The sequence below is a fragment of the Catharus ustulatus genome, chromosome 7, assembly GCF_009819885.2.
Source record: "Catharus ustulatus isolate bCatUst1 chromosome 7, bCatUst1.pri.v2, whole genome shotgun sequence".
NCBI classification, from domain to species: domain Eukaryota; kingdom Metazoa; phylum Chordata; class Aves; order Passeriformes; family Turdidae; genus Catharus; species Catharus ustulatus.
The window spans coordinates 20,365,276-20,387,553 of NC_046227.1; the positions used below are offsets into that span (position 1 = coordinate 20,365,276).

Consider the following 22,278-nt stretch of genomic DNA (forward strand, 5'->3'; position numbering starts at 1 on the left):
AAAGATTCCTTCAAGGAAAGGGTGATCAAGCATGGGAATGGGCTGCCCTGTGAAGTTATCCCAGAGTCACCATTCCTGGAGGTATTTAAAAGACATATAGACGGGCACTTGGATACATGGTTTAGTGGCAGACTTGTCAGGTCAGATTAATGGTTGGACTCAATGATCTCTGATGTATTTTCCAACCTAAATTATTCCGTGATACCAAAATTAAGAAATGAAATGCCTAATATATTCCTGAGGTTGAGTAGAATATTATAAAGCTAAGTATTCAAGCAGAAATTTAGCAGCATGTCCTGGTTCTAGCCAGGACAGGGTTACAGTAATTTCACGACTATAAGGCGCACCAGACTATAAGGTGCACCCCCCCGGATTCGGCAAAATTCGCAACTTTGTAGATCAGATAAGGTGCACTGGTCTATAAGGCGCACTTTTTTTTTGCAGCGAGGCCCCGCCCCCAGCTCACCCCGTGTGGTTGCTGGCCGAGGCCCCGCCTCAACCCGGCAGCCATTGGCCCCCGGGCCTGCCTCCACCCGGTAGGGGCGGTGCCGCGAGCCACCAGGCCACCCTGGACCCGGCAGCCATGGGCCCCCGGGACTGCCTGGACCCAGGAGCGGGGTTGCTGCCGGCCCCCTAGCCTGCCTTCATCCGGCAGCCGTGGGCTCCCGGGGCTGCCTGGACCCAGGAGCAGGGGTGCCGCGGTCCCCCTAGCCCACATTCACGCGGCAGCCATGGCTCCCCGGGACTGCCTGGACCCAGGAGCAGGGGTGCCGCGGCCCCCCTAGCCTGCATTCACGCGGCAGCCATGGCTCCCCGGGACTGCCTGGACCCAGGAGCGGGGTTGCTGCCGGCCCCCTACCCTGCCTTCATCCGGCAGCCGTGGGCTCCCAGGACTGCTTCCACCCGGGAAGGGGGGTGCCGCGGCCCCCCTTGCCCACATTCACGCGGCAGCCATGGGCTCCCGGGACTGCCTGGACCCGGGAAGGCAGGTGCCACGGCCCCCCTTTCCCACATTCACCCGGCAGCCATGGGCTCCCGGGACTGCCTGGACCCGGGAGTGGGGGTGCCGCGGCCTCCCTAGCCCACATTCATGCGGCAGCCATGGGGCCCCAGGACTGCCTGGACCGGAGAGGGGCGGTGCCTCGGGCCCCCTGGCCCGCCTCCACTCGGCAGGGGCAGTGCCGCGGGCCTCCGGGCCCGCCCCCAGCCGGCTGCTGTGGCACTTCCGGTTCCCCCCACGGCTCTCAGCTCACACTTCCGGTTTGGCAAATTTCGCCGCTCTGTACATCAGATAAGGCGCACCCGACTATAAGGCGCACTTCCGGGTTCGAGGGAAAATTTTAGTCAAAAGGGTGCACCTTATAGTCATGAAATTACTGTAATTTTTTGCAGTAGCCCAGAGAGGGCATGGCCAGGACACCAAGGTTATCCTATACCTCCTCACATCATTACTGGGGGCAGGGAGAAAGGAGTCTTTTCTGGGGAGTAGAAGTTCCTTATGGTTCCAATTCCAAGCCAGAGGGAGCAGTGTTGTCTGTTGTGGGTTTCCACAGTGAACAGTAACATTGCTTTTCTTGTACTCTGTCATGAATATTGTTGCCCTTACTGTTCCTTTTTTAATCTCATTGCCATTTCCAGTAAATTGTTCTTACATCAACCCATGATCTTTACCTTTTATACCTCCAATTCTCCTCTTCAGCCCACTGCAGAGGGGAGGGAGAGTCTGGGAGTGAGGCACCATGGTTTGGAGAGTTTCTGTGGGAGCACTAAACTGGGGAGTACCCCTCCTAAACCATGACACAGCAGGGGTGGAAATATTGCATGTAATTAACTAACTGAGGAGAGATGAAGAACAGCTGGAGCCTGCCCAGAGGATGCATAGCTGCCACCATCCTGCCTGTAGCACTGCAAAGACAAATGCTCCTAACACTTATCTAGGCAAAAAGTTTGTCTGGGACAGATGACACGCTGTACTTATCAGGGATACACAACCCAGCACTACAGACTGACAAAGGGTTCTGCTAAATCCCACTGAACGCAAGAAAAATAAAAAATTAATTTACATTGCTCATGAAACAAAACTAATAAAATCTCTACAGTTACCTCTACAGACACATTCTGCTCCTTCCAGAAAGGTAAACCAGGTACTCTCCAGAACTCCATTCCAACCAACATTTCTATGCCTCTGTGCATAAAACCCCAATATATCTGTGAGGAAGCTTGCAATAAGCTGGACTAAATGGCTACTAAAGCAGACAAGGTTAAGGCAGAGACTGCAGTACTAGCCAAAACGTTTAACAATTAGCACATTTCAGGGTTTTGGCTCAGGCCACTTCGCGCTCTCCTGGATAATGCAGGATGAAGCAGGTGCCAGAACCATTCCCAGCAGGCAGGCTGGAGGAGGGCACCTGGGTTTGGCAGAGGCCTGACAGCTCAGCCATTGTGGAACAGAGCTGTATCCTGGCACTTGGCAGCAGAAGCCAGAGAATGCTGTTTCTAGCCCTCATCGTTCTTATCTTTTCAATTAGTACAGAGGGATGTAACCCCCGTGTTCTGACCCTGCAAGCACAGCACTTCAGCAGGCTCTCTGCTATCTTTGCTCACACTTGGCCTCATACTAAGTAGTTTCAATGTCTCCTATGTATTCTATAGCTCCCTTCAAGCCCCAGCACCAGTTTCTTTCCTAGAAAAAACAAATGACCGTGTGAAGAGAATTGCAACCTTTCAGCATGCTATGAAGTCACAACAAGACAAAAGGAGGTATAGGAGAATGAGAAGTAGCAAAATAAAAAAAGAGAAAAAGTAATAAGGAAAAAAAAAGAAAGAAAGAAGAAGTAGGACTCACCAGCTTACAGAGTCTGTAAGACTAATTCAAAATTGTAATTCCACAAACACTGAAGCTTGTCTATAGGAAATTCACAATCTGAGGTGGCAAGAACACAGTAATTTCTTCCCAGTGCAACAGAAATTTAGTTCTAATTACTTGTTTTGCTTTGCTGACAAAGCACTTACCTTGCCTGCCAGCTCCTAAGCACAGCAGGAGGGATTTATGAGCAGGTTTAAACTTGCCTTTGTAAGTCAAAACCAGAAACTGCATATACATTATACAAGATTTTTATTATATTATTAAATTACAAGGATTAGAACAAAGGTTTTATAATAAGGGAGTTAATTCACTTATTGAGAATCAAAATTCTAAAAAGTACACATGTGATTATACCAAGTTTAATATCCTGTCTCCAGCAGTAGTCACTATTTAATGTTTCCATGGAAAGCAATGGGATGCAAAATCCAGCCAAAACCACTGCAGATACACAGCTCTGCCTCCTCATCCTTGCAGCCAATTTCCCCTAAGCAAGAGACTGAAATGTTGCTATATGACAGTGCCCAGCCTCTTCAAAATTCACTTGACTTGGTCTCCTGAGGCAACAAGTTTCTTACTAGTTTTCTGTGAGAAGAAAAAAACCACAACAAAACACTTCTTCTGAAACTACAGCCACACCCTCTTCAAAATCACTGCAGTTGCAATCTCTACAATATTTTGGACAGTAAGCAGCAGAAAGGCAGCACTGTCCAGCAGCATGCTGGACTGGACAGAACTACACAGGTACACCCCACTAAAGTTGAGACAGTTGAAGAGAAGTCACTGACACCTTGTTGCTGTATTACAGTGAAATTTCCATTCCAGTAGTGATTGCATTACACGGGAGGCAGAGTGCATCTGCTGATCCTGTACAGAATTAGGAAACACCTTCATGTTTGGGGGGTGTGCAGGCTGGGAACGGAGATGGAGAGACAAATGGAGCTGCACGAAATGGAGCTGCACGTTAAGTTCCGCATCCCAAAGCTGGGGCGTCTGTCCAATGGCTGCAGTTGCTGGAAAGCACCTGGCATGTTCCTGCCTACACTCTCCATCTCACAGCTGTGCAACCCTCAACAGCCTGCCTCTGGGGAGCTCCCCAAAGCCACACAGCCTCTTGCTGACACTATTTCACCTTTAATGTAAGAACTAAAGCGTTCATCAACAAGAACAAGGAAGAGAAAATGAACAAGAAACTGTGCAGGTCTGGAAACACTTGAGCATTTGTTTACTCTTCAGATTCTTCCCAATTCTGAGTTGTTAATCTCCAGAACAAGATGCAGATTCCCATCAGTTGCAGATCGTGAGAATAATGTAGAGGGAGCACTGGTCCCCAGTACAGCCAACATGTGCCTGCTCAGGGCAGTGGTGCCATATTTCCTAGGGCTAGAAAACAAGAACAGAGGGAGTGATGTGCTATCTCAACAGGTACACTTTGGCACCTCACAGCTACACCTGCTCAGTCTCCCCCCTGCAAGGGCACAAGGACATACAAATGGCTGATTACTGCCTGCTGACTGAGCAACAGCTGCTTTCACTGGAGTAACCAGAAACTTTGAAATTACTCCAACGTCCTTGTCGTTGGTCGTTCTCAAAACAAAAACCAATTCTTAGAAGGCTCCGCCAATCTGTCACCAAATTGCCTTTTTCAAAATCACGTGAGCTTTTCCAGGGTCTCACTTTCAAGTTCCCCTAGCATAAAGGCACTACTGCACATACCCAAAATTACAGAAATTTGAAATGTCTGAGTAAGTTCCTGTTGAGGTCTCCGGGAGCCTGAAACTTTGTGTTCTTCCAAGTAAGGTGTCCAAGAAGAAAAGGATAATCTATTATGAGTGCAAAGCATGTTGAGAAGGAAAAGGGACAGAAAGGTTGGGGCCAGACCCAAACCCACAAGCAATTGTTTATGTACCCAAAGGCTGGTAAATACAGTACTTGGTTGCTACCTGTGTCCACCCTGTTTGAACTATGAATCCTGGCATTATTTTCTACACAACAAAATGGTCTTCACCTAAGCAAAGGACTAAGCAATAGCTTAGAGGCAGCAAGTATTGAGCAACAGACTCAGCTCTCTAGCACCTGGGTAAGTTTCTTAGTTGTTCTGCTGTGTAAATAAACAAGAGACCCATTCAGCAGCAGATCTTTACAAGAAAGATATTTTGAGAGGAAGAGTGACCTATGCTCTGCTCTTGAAAGGGAAAGTCTGACTACCTCCCTTCAGGAGCAGGCACTGGATTGTAACTGTAGAGTTCAGGGAGCTCCAACAGCACAAGCTGTTCCATGCTGAAGGGCAACCACACAGACACTGGGGATTAAAATATTTCTCTCTCAAGCTCCAACTGCCTTGCTTCTTACTTTAGTAAGGGGATGGGACTTAGAGAATACTCCTGAAACTTACTCAGAAGCAAAGACCTGCAGTCCTCAGTGGCCACAGCCAAACCTCAGTACAAGAGAAAAACCATTCCTGCTCAAAGAGCCATTGGAAGGACAGGGAATTTTACAGCCATCTTGACTCTGCTAAGAAACGTGCGCTTCTCCCTATACTTTGCAGCTCTGCATCAGTAAAACTAGCTTTGCTGGCCCTGTAATTCTGCCTTGTCTTCAAATATAATGTGATTCTGATCAATTCTAAACACTCCAAAATGAAATGTTTGATTCACAAAGCAGATGTATTAATAGGATCTCTGGGGGAATGACGGTTTGGCTTATTAATTTTCAAAATTCTTTTTCCGAACATGAATTCCCCCCTTCAACAAAAGGCAAGTGAATTCCCTTAACTTATCATCTGGACACCTTAAAATCAATTTTTCTCTCTAAACAGCCCTAATTGCATCTTTAAAGCATTATGGTTGCATATCCCAGCTAACACAACATCAAAATTACAATTTCAGTATCTAGTCAGAACTTCCCTGTGAGGAAATACACCTTATGTTACTCAATGCCTGCATTAATTGGGAAAGCATTAACTGTTGGGATAAGGGTTACATAGTATTTAGTTGTAGCCTACATGCTTTCTTTCAAAAATACTTCCAGGCATTATGACTTCAAATGCAGAGGATGTGTCGTGAAAATGTCAACAATGAGACTGCCAAGGGCATGGTCCAAAGAAACAGCTACAACAATTTAAATGGCTAAACAAATATAGGCTAAAAGTCAAGTCAAGGGTAAAGATATAAATTCATACTGCCTCTGGCAGGAATCAATTATGCTGGCTATTCTGACCTCTAAATGGGCTCTTCTGGAGAGGCAACATGAAAAGCTTGCTCTCACTCTCTCACTTGTTACTTACTTTCTCTCATCTACATTACAAGTTACATATGTATGTTCCACATGTCTAAACTAGACAAAAATATTTAAGAAGGATAAAGAGAAACTATTTTATCTGCATTTAAAAAACAATGATAGTTAAAAATTTTGCAACTGTAGTGGTTGAAAAGTATTCTCACTCCAACAAACATTACTGAAAAGACTTTAAATTCTTAGCAGACACATTTTGAGAAATGTCAAAGATGTGCCTAAAAACATGAAAAATTGCCTAAATTAGTTGGTTTTTGAAAATAGTAATACAGACTGAGTAACACCACAATGAAAGAAGCAAAACTGAAGAAAGAAAAAAACATGAGAAGGGATGGCAGCAAAAGGTTATGAAAGTATTCCTTTCGTACAGAAGTGGGACTCAGACAAAAACAGTGAGTTTCAAATTTCTTTCACTACTTAGAAGAAATATAAATCAAATAGCGAAGCCGTGTCACTGTCATGATCACTGGAGGCCAGGTATAAAGGAGAAGGTATACAAAGCAGATACAAAAAAATACAGCTGTCCCCAAAGCTGCGTGTTACCAGTCAGAGGGGTTCATCTATGTATCTGAAATTATACTAAGGTTTTGCATTAGCTCAGCTCACTTTGAACGAGCAGCACAATAAGCAAAAGCAGATCAGCTGTACTAATACACACAGCTTTTGAGCAGAACTAATCCGTGGAGCAGAACACTGCCCTCACACAGACCATTTGCAGCACCCCTGTGAAATACATCTTTAGATTCAACAGGCATCTCGGTAGTGTAAATACACATTGCTTTGGATATCAAAATAAATACACAGCAGAGGGTCACACGATGGACAAATATGCTATTTAGTAATTATTCTTTACTTAACTGCAAATTTCATTGCTGTTCTAACATAGATGTTCTTTTGTCAGGCACTGGTAAAATTTAATTATGTATATACATTTAACGTACACGTTTACTATGTTTTAACAAATATTCACCACAGAGGTGGCATGGAAAAGGGTCTTAGCTTATTATGCACCAAACACTGTGATATTAAAGACCTGCCTGTGCACAGCCAGCAGCCATTTGCGTTTCAGTACTGCTGCAGCGTTATACAATAGACATGCTCAGCACGTTCCCTAATGGACACTGTTTCAACTCTCCTCAGTTCAGCCTTCACATTCCAGCCCGGCAGATGATTTTGTCCTACCTCATGCCTTTGCCTTGTCACATCCACTCAAAAAAAGGCACAGCTACAGGATTGCCTTCTCCTATTCCTGTGGCAAGCACTGACAGATCTGGATGCTCCAGGAGTCTCCAGGTTCAGTGAGGAAACACACAAAAAACATTGTGGAGCCCTGACATTTCAACAGTCATATTATATTCTTTCAACTTAGTAATAAGACATTTAAAATTCATGGTATGATCTTGGTTCTTTGCATCCAACGGCTTACAAGCAACCAATCAAAAGATTTTTGTCTGACGAGCTTTTAATTTTTTTCCTTCTCCCCTTTTTTTTGAAACACCAAAAGCATAAAAATCTCCCATAACAGCTTGTTTTTAAGTTTTTAATAAATGTTGACATTAGAAAGAACATAATTAACCCAATTCTCTAATAAAATCACAGTGCTGTGCACATTTTTAAGACACCAAGTAAATATTTAGCACAGTTATTAGTAGTCATGTAAAGTTACAGACTGGCTTCTCTGGTAGCCCAAAACTCTGTTGCTATTTTGTACTATAAAGCTGAAAGAAAATGGTAGAAACCAAACAGCTGAGAAAATACCAGAAAACTTACTATTTTCGTCAGCAGAAATATCTGAGGAAAACTAAACCAGGCCTCTAAAAACAAAAATAATTTTGGTCAGCAGGAGCCAACATTCAATTGCCACCAATGAAATGAATGTAGCTCCATGGCATGACAGTAATATCATGACTTCATTCAAGGCTTGGCCTCAAGTAAAGCCAAAATTAGTAAAAATATGTCTAAGTGCATCTTTCTCCCTAGAGAATAAAGTCAATAAAACTATTTGTACTGGAAAATATAAATTATTAATATCTACTGGAAGGCTGTGATGTTTTGAAATTACTATCTTCAAAAATAGCTTTATGGCTATAATAATTCAAGCTTTCTATCTAGATCAAGGACAATACACAACCAAAATATAATGCTACAAACTGCATCTTTCATGCACATCCAAGACAGTCCTAAGTAGGCATTCAGGCCCACAAAAAAATGACACAAAAACGAAAGATGTAAAATTGTTATTTGTTTCTAGGATTTACTTTTTGACTTTGCACCATACATAGCGTACCTATTCAACTCTGACAAACAATACAATTATTTTTAAAAGCCTGGAGATTTTTAGAAATAATATTATTTGCAATTAAACACTGATGAGGGAAATTCACCAAATCCCACTCCCCACAATATATGCAAAAATTTACTGAATGCAGGAAACGATGAATTCATACAACACAGCTATGAAGTTTTCTTCTGCCACTGACATATATGTAAGGAATTGACAATTCACCTTCTCTTCTAAGAGCACAAGGTAAAAATAAGCTACTCAGCTATCAGTTAAAAATTAGTAGAATTTAATTTCAAGTTTACGAAAAAGAAAAAGAAAATCTGAGAAAACAACAGAACTTGATTATTTATGGATTGGTCTCTACTGGATGGATTACCCAAGGCACAGCATGAGGGCTGCTTCACTGATGCTCTTCCCCAGGGTCATCATGATGTTTAAGCTTTCCTCTGTGTGGTTACTCTGATAATCAGGGTCTTAGTCACAGTGCAAATTGTTTTTTACTGGTGTGAACTAACAATCTCTCTTTCCCTTCTCATCATCCATTTGCACAATACTTGAAGAGGACTGACTGCTTCTGCTTCAAGTTCAGCTGATATGAGCTAACAGGTTAAAAAAACTAATTAGGAAAATACGAACGACAGATTGAACAATATGACAGGCACAGAGAAAGCACAAGTACATAAACTTAATTTCCTTAAGAAATGAGTCAAAAAGATCACCGACACTAAGATTTTAAAGTCCCAGATTTAGTGACCATGGTATCATAGAATGAGGTTTTTTTAATGAAGGCAGACAAAATATGTGTAATCAATAAACTAAAACATTTCTCTGTAAGCCAGTAGTCTTCTCCATAATTTCAATAAATGAAAACCTCAAAAAGAATTTTAAAAGCACATATTCAATTACAGGTAAAATTTCCAATAGTAATTCTCTATTTGTGGCCAGCAAAAATTATCCATAGGTCCTTACTCACCTGTACATGTGTACCTGTGTACAATCAACACAAAGGCACCCAAAGGAAGGACCTATGGTGCTAACACAACACTGCAGACCACAGTAAGACTGACCTACAATTACATTCCTGGTTGTGTTAAAATTGAATGTTGACTCTCTTCACCTTTTGTTCATACTAAAGAAAATTGGGAGTTTATGCCTGTAGTGACTTGTATGCTAATAAACATGTCTAAGAATTCTTTTCAGTTCACTTTACAATTCAAAGCTGAAAAGTTCACTAGAAAGCTGACAGAAGAGCTGCAGTTCTAATAATAAGCATGTACCCATCCAATTCCCAAGGCACTCTTGTCACTGAGACAGTGCTGAATAAAAGCTGAGCAGCGAGCCCACTGCTATCTCATTGCCTGACTTGTAAGCACCTTTTGACCATTCAGCACCACTTCAGCCAGGGGAGTCTGCTGGGACAAAAGTAATTATCTGCCCTACACTCTCCTGAAAAGCACCGGTGTGAAGGTATGTGGCTTACACTTCCAACCTGAAGTGTTTTTATTTTATTATTTGATATATTTTGCTTTATTAAATCTCTGATCACTGTCTTTTCCAAAGGAGCTAAAAACGTTAATACTGTGCAATTTCCACATTTCCATTTTATTGTTGAAAGATGTTTGTTTAGAAGTAAGAGCGGGTGAGAAGGGCACAACAGTAAACAACTGAGCAACTTCATTGAAAGCTACAAAGTTAAACCTCTGGCTACTCTGAAAGTGAACGCTTCAATAAAGACTCTGGTACAACGAGAGAGCAAAACAATGGCAACTCTGCGAGTCAATTCCCCCCTGAGTCATGGGGTCTCCCTCCTCGCCCCCAAAATAAAATATTCATAAAACAAAAATGTTTGCTTGCAAATAGCCTGCTCAGCTGTCACAGTTCACGTTGGAAGTAAGCAGTGCTACCATTTGTTGTTCACAATAAAAACAATTAACAAAAACATTTTGTGGCTTTCAACATTTTTTGTTTACCCTATCACCCCCACACAAATGGCACTTAGTAGAGATGGCTATCGCTTAGGAAGTGCAACTAAAAACATTTGCAATCCAGCTTCCGTTTTAACATATTCATGGTACATTGAAAGCAGACTTTGTTCAGTAGTGACAGAGAACAGATTTTAAATCACTGAGCACTTCTTCATCAAATTCATATCCCTATTCAAAAAACCCAACCTGCTCCTGAAGCCACCCCCATGTCAGCCCATTTCCTCATTCCCAAAGGGTCAGCCAGGTGCGCCTCAGGTGGGACAGCCACAGCCGCCGCACAGCCCTGAGCACACTCCCAGCGGCCCAGGGAGATGTGTTTGAAATGGAGCCTTCTTCCCCAAGCAGGGGTGCTCGCCAGGGCCGGGCTGGTGTGTCCCCCTGCCCCTGCAGAGCCCGTGGTGATGCCAGAACGGTCACAGAGACAGCTCGGCTGCAGCTCAGGCTCTGCACGCTGCCTTTATCCCCCCGAGCAGCACAGACCAAAAACATCACTCACAGGCATGCATAGAAATGATTTGCCAGAATTGAATAAATAAATGAAATGAAGGGGCAGCATGCTAATGAGAGCTACAAATATCACAAAGGCTTATTTACTCCACAGCCTTCCACTACACAACGGTACCACTGCTTGCATTTCCTCATCAAAATCCAACAACTACGTGAGATGGTGAAGCTACAGTCGGTAAATGATGCTGTAGTTCCTGCCCGTATCCCTCAGAACGACTGATGAGGGTCAGGCTCCATACTATGCAGCCCACATTTCCTACTTCACATTAGACAATGGCATAAATATGCAAATCCCTACCGCTTATGAAAGAGCAGGATACAAACCAGCCCAAAATCAATCAGGACTTCAAGTTATATATTCCATGAAATTATTTATGAAGTACTAAACAAAAGCCATGCATCTTTTCATCCGAAAGCCTGAATGCAAATTGTCCAATGCATTTGGATGCTAGTTTTTAAGAAGTATCCTTGCTTATATTTTTCTGTTTAAGCATAGAAAAATCTTTAAAAACTCAAGCAGCACCTCTTCCTTTTATCCTTAACTTTGCAGTATGTAAGTTGTCCAGTTACACATATTAAGTGAATTTTCCATCAAATTGTTATACCAATACAAGCTTTTACTCCTTTTCCCATTTTCTCTATTTCTTTGTAGAAAAATAATATGAAGTGATGGAAAACTGAAGGACAGGTGCTAAAAATGAAAACTTCTTTTGTAGGCTAGGAAATAAGACTAGAGATAGGGGAGATGTAAGAGAGATTTATATGCAAATGTGAGGGAAGAAAAAGGCCACAAATTTACAGTTTTGTTTTTATTGTTTCTGTATCAATTACTCGAATTTCCCATCTTTCACAAGTTTCATTAGAATATTGTATCCAAATCTGTGGAGAGATGGAGAAATTAAAGACATGCTAATTATCTCATAGCTTTAACCTAGTAAATACTTTCAGTTTCTGTACATTTGTAGGTGAGTTGTATCTGTCTTTTATCTACACTCAATCCCTTTTCCAGGGTCAAAAAAGCCTACAAAAGAGCAATGAAGCAGCAGCAATTAAAAGCCACTGGTAGGACTTCCAATGGTATCAGCATTTTAAAGATGTGATGGTGTTTGAAGATATTTTATTGAGGAAAGGGCACATCTATAATCAAGTTTTCCTCAGCATCATATCTGGCTCAGAGCAAGGGCAAGAAGAGATACTGACAGACTGCATGTAAATTTATCCTTAAGACATCTTTACCAATGCTGCAATATGTTATAGCTGCTTTGCTTCAGCCTGACTTTCCACCTGCTTGTTCAAAGGGAAAACTGCTAAACTTCAAGGTTCAGTTACTAGAAGTATATTTTAAGAGCAAGTAAAAGTTTTAGATGGGACAATCATTTGTTGCTATCTCAGGGAAAATATTTAAGCTTTGGAATTAGTTTCCAAACATTTGCCATGACTAAACCATAACTGACATGTCTTCAATTTATATTAAACTTAATTTAGTCAACTATAGCATCTATCCAAAGCAAGTTTTACAATAAATGCAAATTCCTCTGATAAACAAACGAGAAAAAAATAATATAAGATATAAAGTAAATACTGCATCCTTAAACCAAAACATTGCACACCAGATTTGGGCTCCCCAGATCCAGAAGTAAATTAAGACAGTATAATGAACACAAAACTTCAATAACATGAGAGATCAAAATCATGGTTCTGTCTCCAAAATGCCGGATACATACATAAATATTTGGTGCTATTTATGATTTTTCAAGAGACTCTACAACCACCATTCAAATTGCAACATAAAATTTTTACATAAACCACATTTTCAATAGAGTTTAGATAAAGAAAAGTGTATCTGAAAATTACCACAACCTAGTAGCAACACAGAATACCTTCTTGCTTCAGGAATTTTTTCTTAAAGCTTTCTTAGAAAACTTGATACTGGGAGTGTTTTAGAATATGAAGAGCCTGATCCATAGGCTGTTCCTTCTTATATAAATAGACAAGACAGTTGTATTTCAAAGTTGTGATTCCAATGTATCAGTGGGAATGCTGTTCTGTAGGGATGCTCCTATTGTTATTTCACTGCACACTGTTCATTTTATCTCTCTATGCACTTACTGTAAGTACCTAACTGCCTCATAAATTTAAATTTAAAATCCACTGTACTCATTTTAGACGAATATAGTAATTATATGATAATTGCACGACTGTATACTGCTATATTTTCTCCATTTAAATTAGCATAGAGCGACATGTTCAGTGTTCTCTCATTCAATCTTACGGTACATACTGCAGGTGTTACTGCGATATTACCAGGGCTCTCTGTTAAATAGATGAATAGCTGCACGTCAGTACGGTGAAAAAGAACTTTTACATATCCTTTCTGATCTATTGTCTAAAACATGAACAGGCCTGCGTTCTGAGATGCCAAGTTGTATCAGGATTGCAATATAAAATTACCTTTTACAGGAGAACCGTTTTAAAGCACGGACTGCAAAGCACCTTCGCTTAGACATCAGCAATGTTTGCAACTGGGAAATGATGCCCTTAAGGCCACAGCACATTTCCGACGGTCCCAGCCGCCGCGGAGGCAGCCCCGGCCCCGCCCGGGCCCCGAGTGCGGAACGCGCTGCCGCGGGGGGCAGGAGCGGGGGGCAGGAAAGGGAGGGCACGCTATAGGGTCAGGAGCACGGGGGGCACAATACGGGGGAGCACAATACGGGGGTAGCGGGGCAGGCCGCCCGTACCTGCCCGCGCCCCGCCCACACATTTGCATGGCCCGGCCCCGCCCCGCCGCGGGGCATGCTGGGCACGGCCCCCCGCCCCTCGCCCCGGGCCCGCCGGAGCCCCCCGCCCCAAACCGGGCGAGCGCCGCCCGCCCGCCGCGGCGGTTTCCTGGGAGAGCCGCTCCCCCCGCCCGGCTCTGCAGCCGGAGCCCGGCTCCCTCTGCCCTTCTGCCGCTCTGTGATTACAGACGCGGGCAGCGCGGCTCGCCGAGCGCGCAGCCCCGCACAAAGCGAAGCCTGCGGACGGAGCGCAGCGCAGCGCTCCAGCCCCGGCTGCGCGGCGCCCGCAGCGCCGGGCCCTGCGCCTCCCGCACGGCCGCGGCCACAGGATAAACGTGCTATTTATAAAGCACATTTCTCCCCTGAAATCATAAGTACACATGAAAAGACATACTGTTCTCTACATATCGAGTTTTGTTTCCTTATTTCCCCAATTGCTTTTCAAGGGCTCCATCTCCTTCCTGCTGAAATACCCCTCAAAATTCAGCGTATCTAATTCACGATCTTCAGCACTCAGAAATGAAAGGTAAAAAAACCCAAACCCAATACCGTAAAGAGATTTAAGGATTAAAACTTTCACATGGTTAATTTCTAAATTATGTGAAACCACCGAGATTTTGCACATCTTTCCTCTGTAAGACACAGGCCACAGAAATCTCTGGGAGCAGTTTTCAAAAAATAAAATAATTATGTATAATTAACTAAGAACTACTAAGAGAAATAATTACTTACTGGAAAAATAATAAAATATTTTGCATTAATATCAGAGTGAAATGCATGCAGAGGGTTATAATGTATCACTCCCATGTGTATACACTTGCATTAAAAATAACATAAAATACAACTTCTAAAAATTTCCAAGAAGAATGTGGAGGAAAAAAACCCATGTAAGTGCACTGTTAGATATGCTCTAATGTTACATTATTTTTAACCAAACACAAACACTGCAGATCTCCTACTGAGAAAGAATTAATCTCAAATACATAGCATAGTAATAGATTGTTGTTACTAAATATTTTATGATATTGGTAAATGATCCATCTAGCATAAATTTAATTTTGCTTGCTATCCCATTTTTCATGCACAATTGAAATTTGAATTGCATAGGAATAATGGTAAAAACATTTTTACAATGAATTTGATCACAGAACTTACACAATTTATTTAGCTTGGTATCACAGTAATGTGCATCCTTCCAATCCCACCTTACAAAATGAAAAAAACCCTGGCTTTATTAACAATAAAGAAATAGCAAAAAACCCATTTATATTTAAAACACTGAAGTGTGTGAAGAATCTGTAAAACAACTGACCTGTTCAAATTGTTGTTTTTCCAATCCATGCACTGTTTTTATTAATTAGGACCCAAACCAGATTGATCGTCATTTTATAACGTTTGACATATTCACTGTCTTCCCACTTCCAGCAGAATCTTCTTAAATTTCCCAGCACTGTGTTTTATTGCTGGTACCATATGCTTTATTGTTCAGCTACAAGAGCTTCACTCTGCACAAAGACTCATTACCTACTGCTTGCTGAGCAGCTTCGGGCTCACTGAGGCTGCCTGTGTGATCACATGGGAGTTTTGTCTGAGAAAGCCAGGCATGCCACTGATTTCACCGGCTACAGATATTTTTATCAGCTGAGGTCTACTATGAGGAAGGAATAACAAATTCTAAGGATTTTTTAGTTCATTAAGACAGTCGTTGTTATGGAAATCCCATCAACTTTTTTTTTTTTTTTTTTTTTTAATTATTCTCATTCCCACGGTAAGACTGGTCCAAGAAGAAATTCAAGAGATTTGTTAAAATAATTTTTTCTTAAGGGGAGTGGCACAAGCCATGCATTGTCTGCATCATTCTGCACACAGTACACACTGAAATTAATATTCCAAAGAGGTAATATTTTGCCAACACTTAATCTGCCAGTGTTTATCCTTTATGTGGAGGATGAGCTTCCAAATGAAAAACTGTACCTAAAAAACACCCCCTTAATTTAAATTTGTCTCATCAGTCAAGGGCATTATCCTGTAATCTTTGGTCGTAAAATTAGTTTTGCTGGCTTCAGGGACGCTACTCAGGTGAATAAGAATTGGCCATTTGAGCAGGGATTACTCTCAAATGCAAATGACAAATTATGTAATACAATGAAGTCTAATCTCTTCTTGGTAATAGTTGGTGATGCTCTGGGGTTTGTTTTCGTGCGTCTGTGCATGCGTGTGTTTGGTTGGTTGGTTTGCGTTTTCTTGTTTATTTTAAACAAAAAATTATAAATTTAAATAAGTTTTTATAATGGTTAAAACTTAATATTTACCTGAGTATTCAATATTAGAATAGCGAATATCTAAATTCAAATTACGAAAGCCCTTACAGAAAAAGGTAAATATTTTTTTTTCACTGATCCATTATCAGTATCAGGGTTCCATACTAGAATATTTGGAGATAGCTTGATTCCTACTGCAGAGTGAAATCCCCAAATATTTTAATTTAAAGCTAGCTTTCTACAAACAGCTAGCGATGATAAACGAACATCTCTCCTCCTGAAAACTCATACCGAACACGCAATTATTCATAATATTAACATTGCAAAGATGCAGCTATTCTACAAAACAGTCAATTATCTCTAGAATAATTCAGAGCATTTTGATAACATGAGATAGCAAAAGAAACTGTTTTCTCATTAACATTCCACAGATGAAATACCTCCGTATTCTATTTAAGATCTCTCTCATTAGAATAAATGACAGCTTGCAGCTCATGTTGGCATTATTCTGGTCCTATCAAAGTCAGTGGAAGTTTTGCTGCTGATTTGCATGGAAGAAGGGACAAGCATGACAAACAGATTCATTTGCTTTACCGTGTCGTCATGCAAATCAATGACAAAACTCATTTCTTTATTGTTCTTGGCATCTTGCTCGGTTTGTATTATTAAGGTTTTGTAACAGTTGATATGCAGTCTTTATGATTACACTGAATTATACAAGATGTTTAGTAAAGGATTCAGAATTACCCACAGCCCAATCCAGTAATAAGTATCTTCTATGTTCTCACATTGATTTCAGTTTGTAAAAATGCCATTATCAAGAATGAGTGTATTTTGAAGTGCCACTGTTTTCATCCACCCAAAGACACAGACCAAGCAGATGTTTTGTGGCTGAGAACCTTCCATGTCTCTTAGGCAGGAAACACTACTGTGTGTACACTAATGAGAAGAAATGCAAGCAGGCTAGAAGGATTGCTAACGAACAGCTGGTTTAGCTACAGCTATGCATATTTTTTCCCCTGGCGATACCACTGATGATGTCACAATGCTCATGTAGGAAGACATAAACAAAAGGCAGGCATTTTTGCTGCAGTAGCACTAGGGCAAAAAAGAAAACCCAAACATCTGACAGATAGAAGAACAAAAACTGGCCAGGAAAAGAGTACCATTGCCACATTTTTCTGTGTGTTGTTATATACAGTATGGAACACTCCTCAAATCCTGAAAGGTGGTTATAGGGAAACATGTTCAAGGACATGATACAGTTAAACCAGTTAGCAGCAAAGAGTTGTTTCTGCAGGAGACAATAGAAGCAAGCAGTCTCCATGCTGAGAGGCACCCTCGGTTAATCACTTCTTCAAGGTTGGTGGGGGGAGGGAGGCTTCAATCCTCCATTGTGGAATTTTGAATTTCCTAAATATAACTTGACATTTTTAGGTAGCTAAATTATGTTCCATCCCACCCTCTCTTCTCACAGGATTACTAAATAGAGGGAAGTCTTTGCCAGAGCCACATTGCTTAATTTCTGCCCAAACATACTACTGAGTAAGGGATTACAGATCACCCAAGAGATTCACAGGAACCAAAACCTAAGCCTCCCTTGTCACTCCACAGAAGGAAGATGTTCAAATGAGACAATACTTCCTGATACACCTCCTGTAACAGACAGGATTTCTTCAAGAGAATCCAAATTCACCTCTCCTTGAAACAACAGTGGAAGAATACAAATGCTTAACAGTCTCTTCCACTCGGGGTCTCCCATGGGAGTCAAGGTAAGCAAGGGCTCTCTTTTCTTGAATAAAAGGTTCTTTGTGAATCCAAATGGAAACAGAATCAAGAACCTGCTGATCATCTGTAAAAAAGGGTAAACTGTCAGATCCCACATCTACTTTGCAAGAAAAACCATTAATGGGAACATTCTTATGCTTTCCCACTTCACTAAAGAAACAGCAAAAGTGAACTGGCTAAGGAAATTTGGACTCTGAGCAATCACAATCATCAATAAATAAGGAATAATTTTATAAATTTTGGTTTATTCTACTCTGTACGCATTCAGACTTGAGTATTTTATAAAGGTTACATGCACTGAAATACCTATCTTGGACAGAATTTAAAAACAAACAAAAACCCAAAGACCCACAATAACCCAAAACCAGCCATATATCACAAACCAGACTAAGCCCATGATTTGAACTTCAAATCATTTCCACCTAATACAACTACATTATTTTGTTGGGTATCAAACTTAATCTGCTGTTCAGTATCCTGTATCATCATTGGAAGTATCATGTAAGAATCAAAACAATTATGGGAAGAGCACTGTTCAATTTCATGAAAGAAAAAAGGGACAACATGCATTCAATGCCTTGTTACTCTAAAGGTTGGAATCCTGTATCTTGCAATAAAATGCAAGAGGTCTGGTTTCTTCAAGTACAGAAATGTAATAACTTCCACCAGTTCAGTAAACAGAGGGTTTTGCTGAAACTTTTACAGTCTTCTAGTGACAAAAAAGATTTGAAGTTCAGGATTTATAAAATGTATTCAGTGGACCATGCATGCTCTACTCCAGCTCAAACAGTATGGTCTGTATGCCATGGCTTGCAATTTATGAGCTATAGCAGCAGCTCTAAATGCCTCAGCACTGGCTTTCAGGCTTGGAATCGATGATTTGTGGTCACTTCTTTGGTAAGATCTATAAACCTTGCCCATGCAAACTCCTCTAAATTGAATTTGGGATGAGGCATAGCAGCAAACTTCCCACGGAACTGTGCCATTACAGAAGTTCTACAGAGTTAAAAATGCTCACCTAAGAGAAAATAGTGTAGTATTAATTAATCTAAAGTTACGATCAGTAACACTAGATAGGTAGGATAATCTCAAATATAAATTCTACATATTTCTTTCTAGACCAAGTATAATTTAATCAAATAAACTTCCTCACCCTGGCCCCAAATGTCTAGCTTTCTCTAGATCAAATGATCTTCAAGTTGTGCCATGTTAACTATTCAGTTCCAAATACTGGGGCTTGATAGATTCCCATAGCCTGCCATGACAGGAGGAATGACATTCTTTGGGTTCCTGAACTACGCAAATATGAAAGTATTACTCATTCAAAAATGGCATTCTCAACAAAAAAAAAACCACAACCATGTTTTGAAATAAGAGTCTAGTCAGTGAAATGAATGAAAATAGACAAAATCTATTTGAAAGGAAATATCCTCAGATCAACAGACGGATGGAAAAAGCAGCTTATAAGTGAGGGGCAGGCCTGTGAGCAGCTGTTCTGATTTCTGGCACTCTAGCAATCCCATCAGCAAACTTCATACTGTGACTCCTGGCATGTCAGTGTAAGGCTGCCAGTGCTGTCCTTCACTCCTACTTCCAGCACCCTTACACTGCCATGCCAATTTGAAGGATACCATCTATAGTTTGCTTTTTTTCTGACTCTTAATATTTGCTTGACCAGAGGCAAGTTTTAAAATCATGGGGTAAAAAAGTAGCATAGAGTAAGAATGAATTCTCTTTACACATACTGTGGGATATAGCACAGCATATCGCTTCCTAATGATTTTTAGCACAAGTCTTGAAAAAAAACCTCATTTTTAATGATACATTCCTGCTACATCTTACATAAATTACTTTCTTCCAAGATAAAATTAACCTCTTTCAAGCTGATATCTCAGAGGAGAGCACACTTCCTTTCAGAAAACAGTGCTGAGAAATACTACGCTTTAGAAGAGCTACTGCACACAAACAAAAATATTCCTCTGCAGTGAACATACAGGGTTTCTTTCTCCTTTCACAAACTTTCTCAAAACTGATAGTTAACTACCAAAATCAAAGAAATACTAACTTTGACAGGCAAACTAGTGTACTGAGAGGTGTGTAACCAAGTAGCAAAAGAATCTCTTGATTGCTATTGCTTCAGATGATGTGAATAATTGAAGTAAATAATTAATAATGTAATGCTTGATACAGCCATCATTCAAAATGCCAGAAGAGCATGGATTCTTTAAAATAAAACAAAGTAAGTTCTATTTGAAAGAGCAAAGTAGTCATTCTCTCAAAACAACAAAAAACAAAAAACAAACTACCACAACCACCAAACTTAGAAGAAGACAGATACTTGTGCTGTCTGGTATGGCTTTGTAACCCAGCTTTTCTCCATCCAGTTTCCGTGACACCTCAGACATTCCAACATGATCCATGCTGAGGAGTAATTCAGAACTACACAGAGCTATGCTTGGTGTGGTTAGAAATTGTAAGAAAGACATAAACAGAAGAAACAAAGGTGCCTTTTGGCTTAAAATAAACTGAAATAGTTCTTACTCCATCCCTTTTCCTTGGTTACTAAGTACAGCTTTTCTCATAGTATAATTTTCTAACTTAAAAATTTCACTTGGTTGTTGACCAGAAAACATTTTAAATTAAATTAAGAGATATTTGAAGCAAGTATGATAGCTAGTATTTTCTCTCTCTCCAACTATTTGGTTCTTCTAATTCCCTTTTACGTACTGTAGAAAACCAAAAAGAAGTTTACTGAGTCAATGCAGTTGGAACACGAAAAAAAATCCAGACAGAAGCAGACTGTCTTTCCTTACTGGACTTGTCATCAACAGACCTTCCTAAAGCACCACTGTTGCTAAACCAGCAACATTACCTCGTTCCTTGTTTTCTCAACTTCCACAGTGAAGCAGACAAGCTGTTTAGTTTTCATCTTCCACAGAAAGATATATTTTTTTTGTTATAATCTTCAAATTTGTTCCCAACTAGCATAAAAACAAGTATTTTGAGCAGAGATACATGTTTAAACATAACATACACACAGACATATCTAAGTAGCAATGTAAACATGTTTTTACATTTTACAGCAGTTAGTTTATGAAGCGTTCCCAAGCACAAGGCATTTTCAACATACTACTTAGAACAAAATATATAATGCTACATAGTGGACTTTTAATCTAATAGACAAGAAGACATCTAAATACTAAAATGAAAGGTGCCTGCCTAGAATTGCTGAACATCAGCTTAGGATCTCATTCCAAAGGAAGTCAATCTGCTACAACACTTCCTCCCATCTTTGTATATCCGACATACAACACAATAATTTAAAGCTTGAAAAAACACTTCTAGGTTGTAAGGTAGCTTTTCACTGTTTCAAATAACCGTTAAGGAATAGAAATTGATTCTTCTTTAATAATTTTGTCCATTTCCATTTGGCCAGCATCGATTTCTTGTGTATCCAGAAGAGCTTGAAAATATTTTTTATTTACTTCTTTGTCTGTCTACCAGCATCAGTGATAACATCAGCACAGCAATGGGAATCTTGTTGCTTATGCTGAGCTTTCTCTACCAGCACAACACAACACAATTCCTCCCCAGACCCCACCACTCCCCAAATGTTCCATGGCAGCAGCCTGCATTAATAAAGTAAAAGTCTTTTGCCAGTAATTTCCCTTCTCCTACCCTAAAAACACAATAATGATTTCACTTCCCCTAATATCAGTGTTAAATTAAATGAAAAATCTTTTCGTGTATTTTAGCATCCAAAATAATTTTCTTAGCATATATATGCAATTTCCATCAAGTTAAAAGCTGAACTGCTGTACTTTTACAGCAAAATTTTACTATGTCATTGTAACATTCTAAGGTTTCAGAAAGTACATGAGCCAGCAGTGTGCACTCACAGCCCAGAAGTCCAAGTGCACCAAAAGAGGAGTGGTCAGCAGGTCAAAGGAGCTGATTCTGCCCCTCTACTGCCAGAAGAGTCCATCTGTGGAACTAAGGCCAGCTCTGGGGTCCTCAGCACAAGAAAGACACAGACCTGTTACAGCAGGTCCTGAGAAGAGCCACAAAGATCATCAGAGGGCTGGAGAACATCTGTGAGGACAGGTTGAGAGAGTTGGGGCTTTTCAGCCTGGAGAAGAGATGACTTCAGGAAGATCTCATTGTGGCTGTCCAGTACTTAAAAGGGGCTTATGAAAAAGAGAGAGGCTCATTTTTTACATGGACAGATAGTGAAAGGACAAGGGGGAACTGTTTTAAACTAGAACAGGGGAGATTTAGATTAGACATTAGGAAGAAATTCTTCAGTCAGAGGGTAGTGAGGTACAGGAACAGGCTGCCCAGAGAAGTTGTGGATGTCCCCTCCTTGGAAGTGTTCAAGGTCAGGTTGGATAGCGCTTTGAGCAATCTTTTCTAAGTGGGTAACATCCCTGTGCATGGCAGAGGGCTTTTAATGAGATGATCTTTAGGGTCCCTTCCAACTCAAGTCTATGATTCTATTCTATGAAAGTAAGCCAGTCCA

General features: G+C 40.8%; 1 protein-coding gene across 7 annotated transcripts in view; it reads right to left on the reverse strand.

The window, feature by feature from the left end:
* The window catches only part of CSRNP3 (cysteine and serine rich nuclear protein 3), a 103,810-nt gene that overhangs the window by 28,766 nt on the left and 52,766 nt on the right, over positions 1-22,278 (reverse strand). The window contains exon 1 of one of the 7 annotated variants that reach the window (XM_033064296.2): positions 15,023-15,277. The exons of 5 other annotated variants lie outside the window; for them this stretch is intronic. The gene's annotated coding sequence lies outside the window, so the exon portion shown is untranslated. Of the gene's footprint in view, positions 1-13,384; positions 13,480-15,022; positions 15,278-22,278 lie in introns of those variants that run through there. One more of the 7 variants, XM_033064297.2, reaches the window with a different exon arrangement.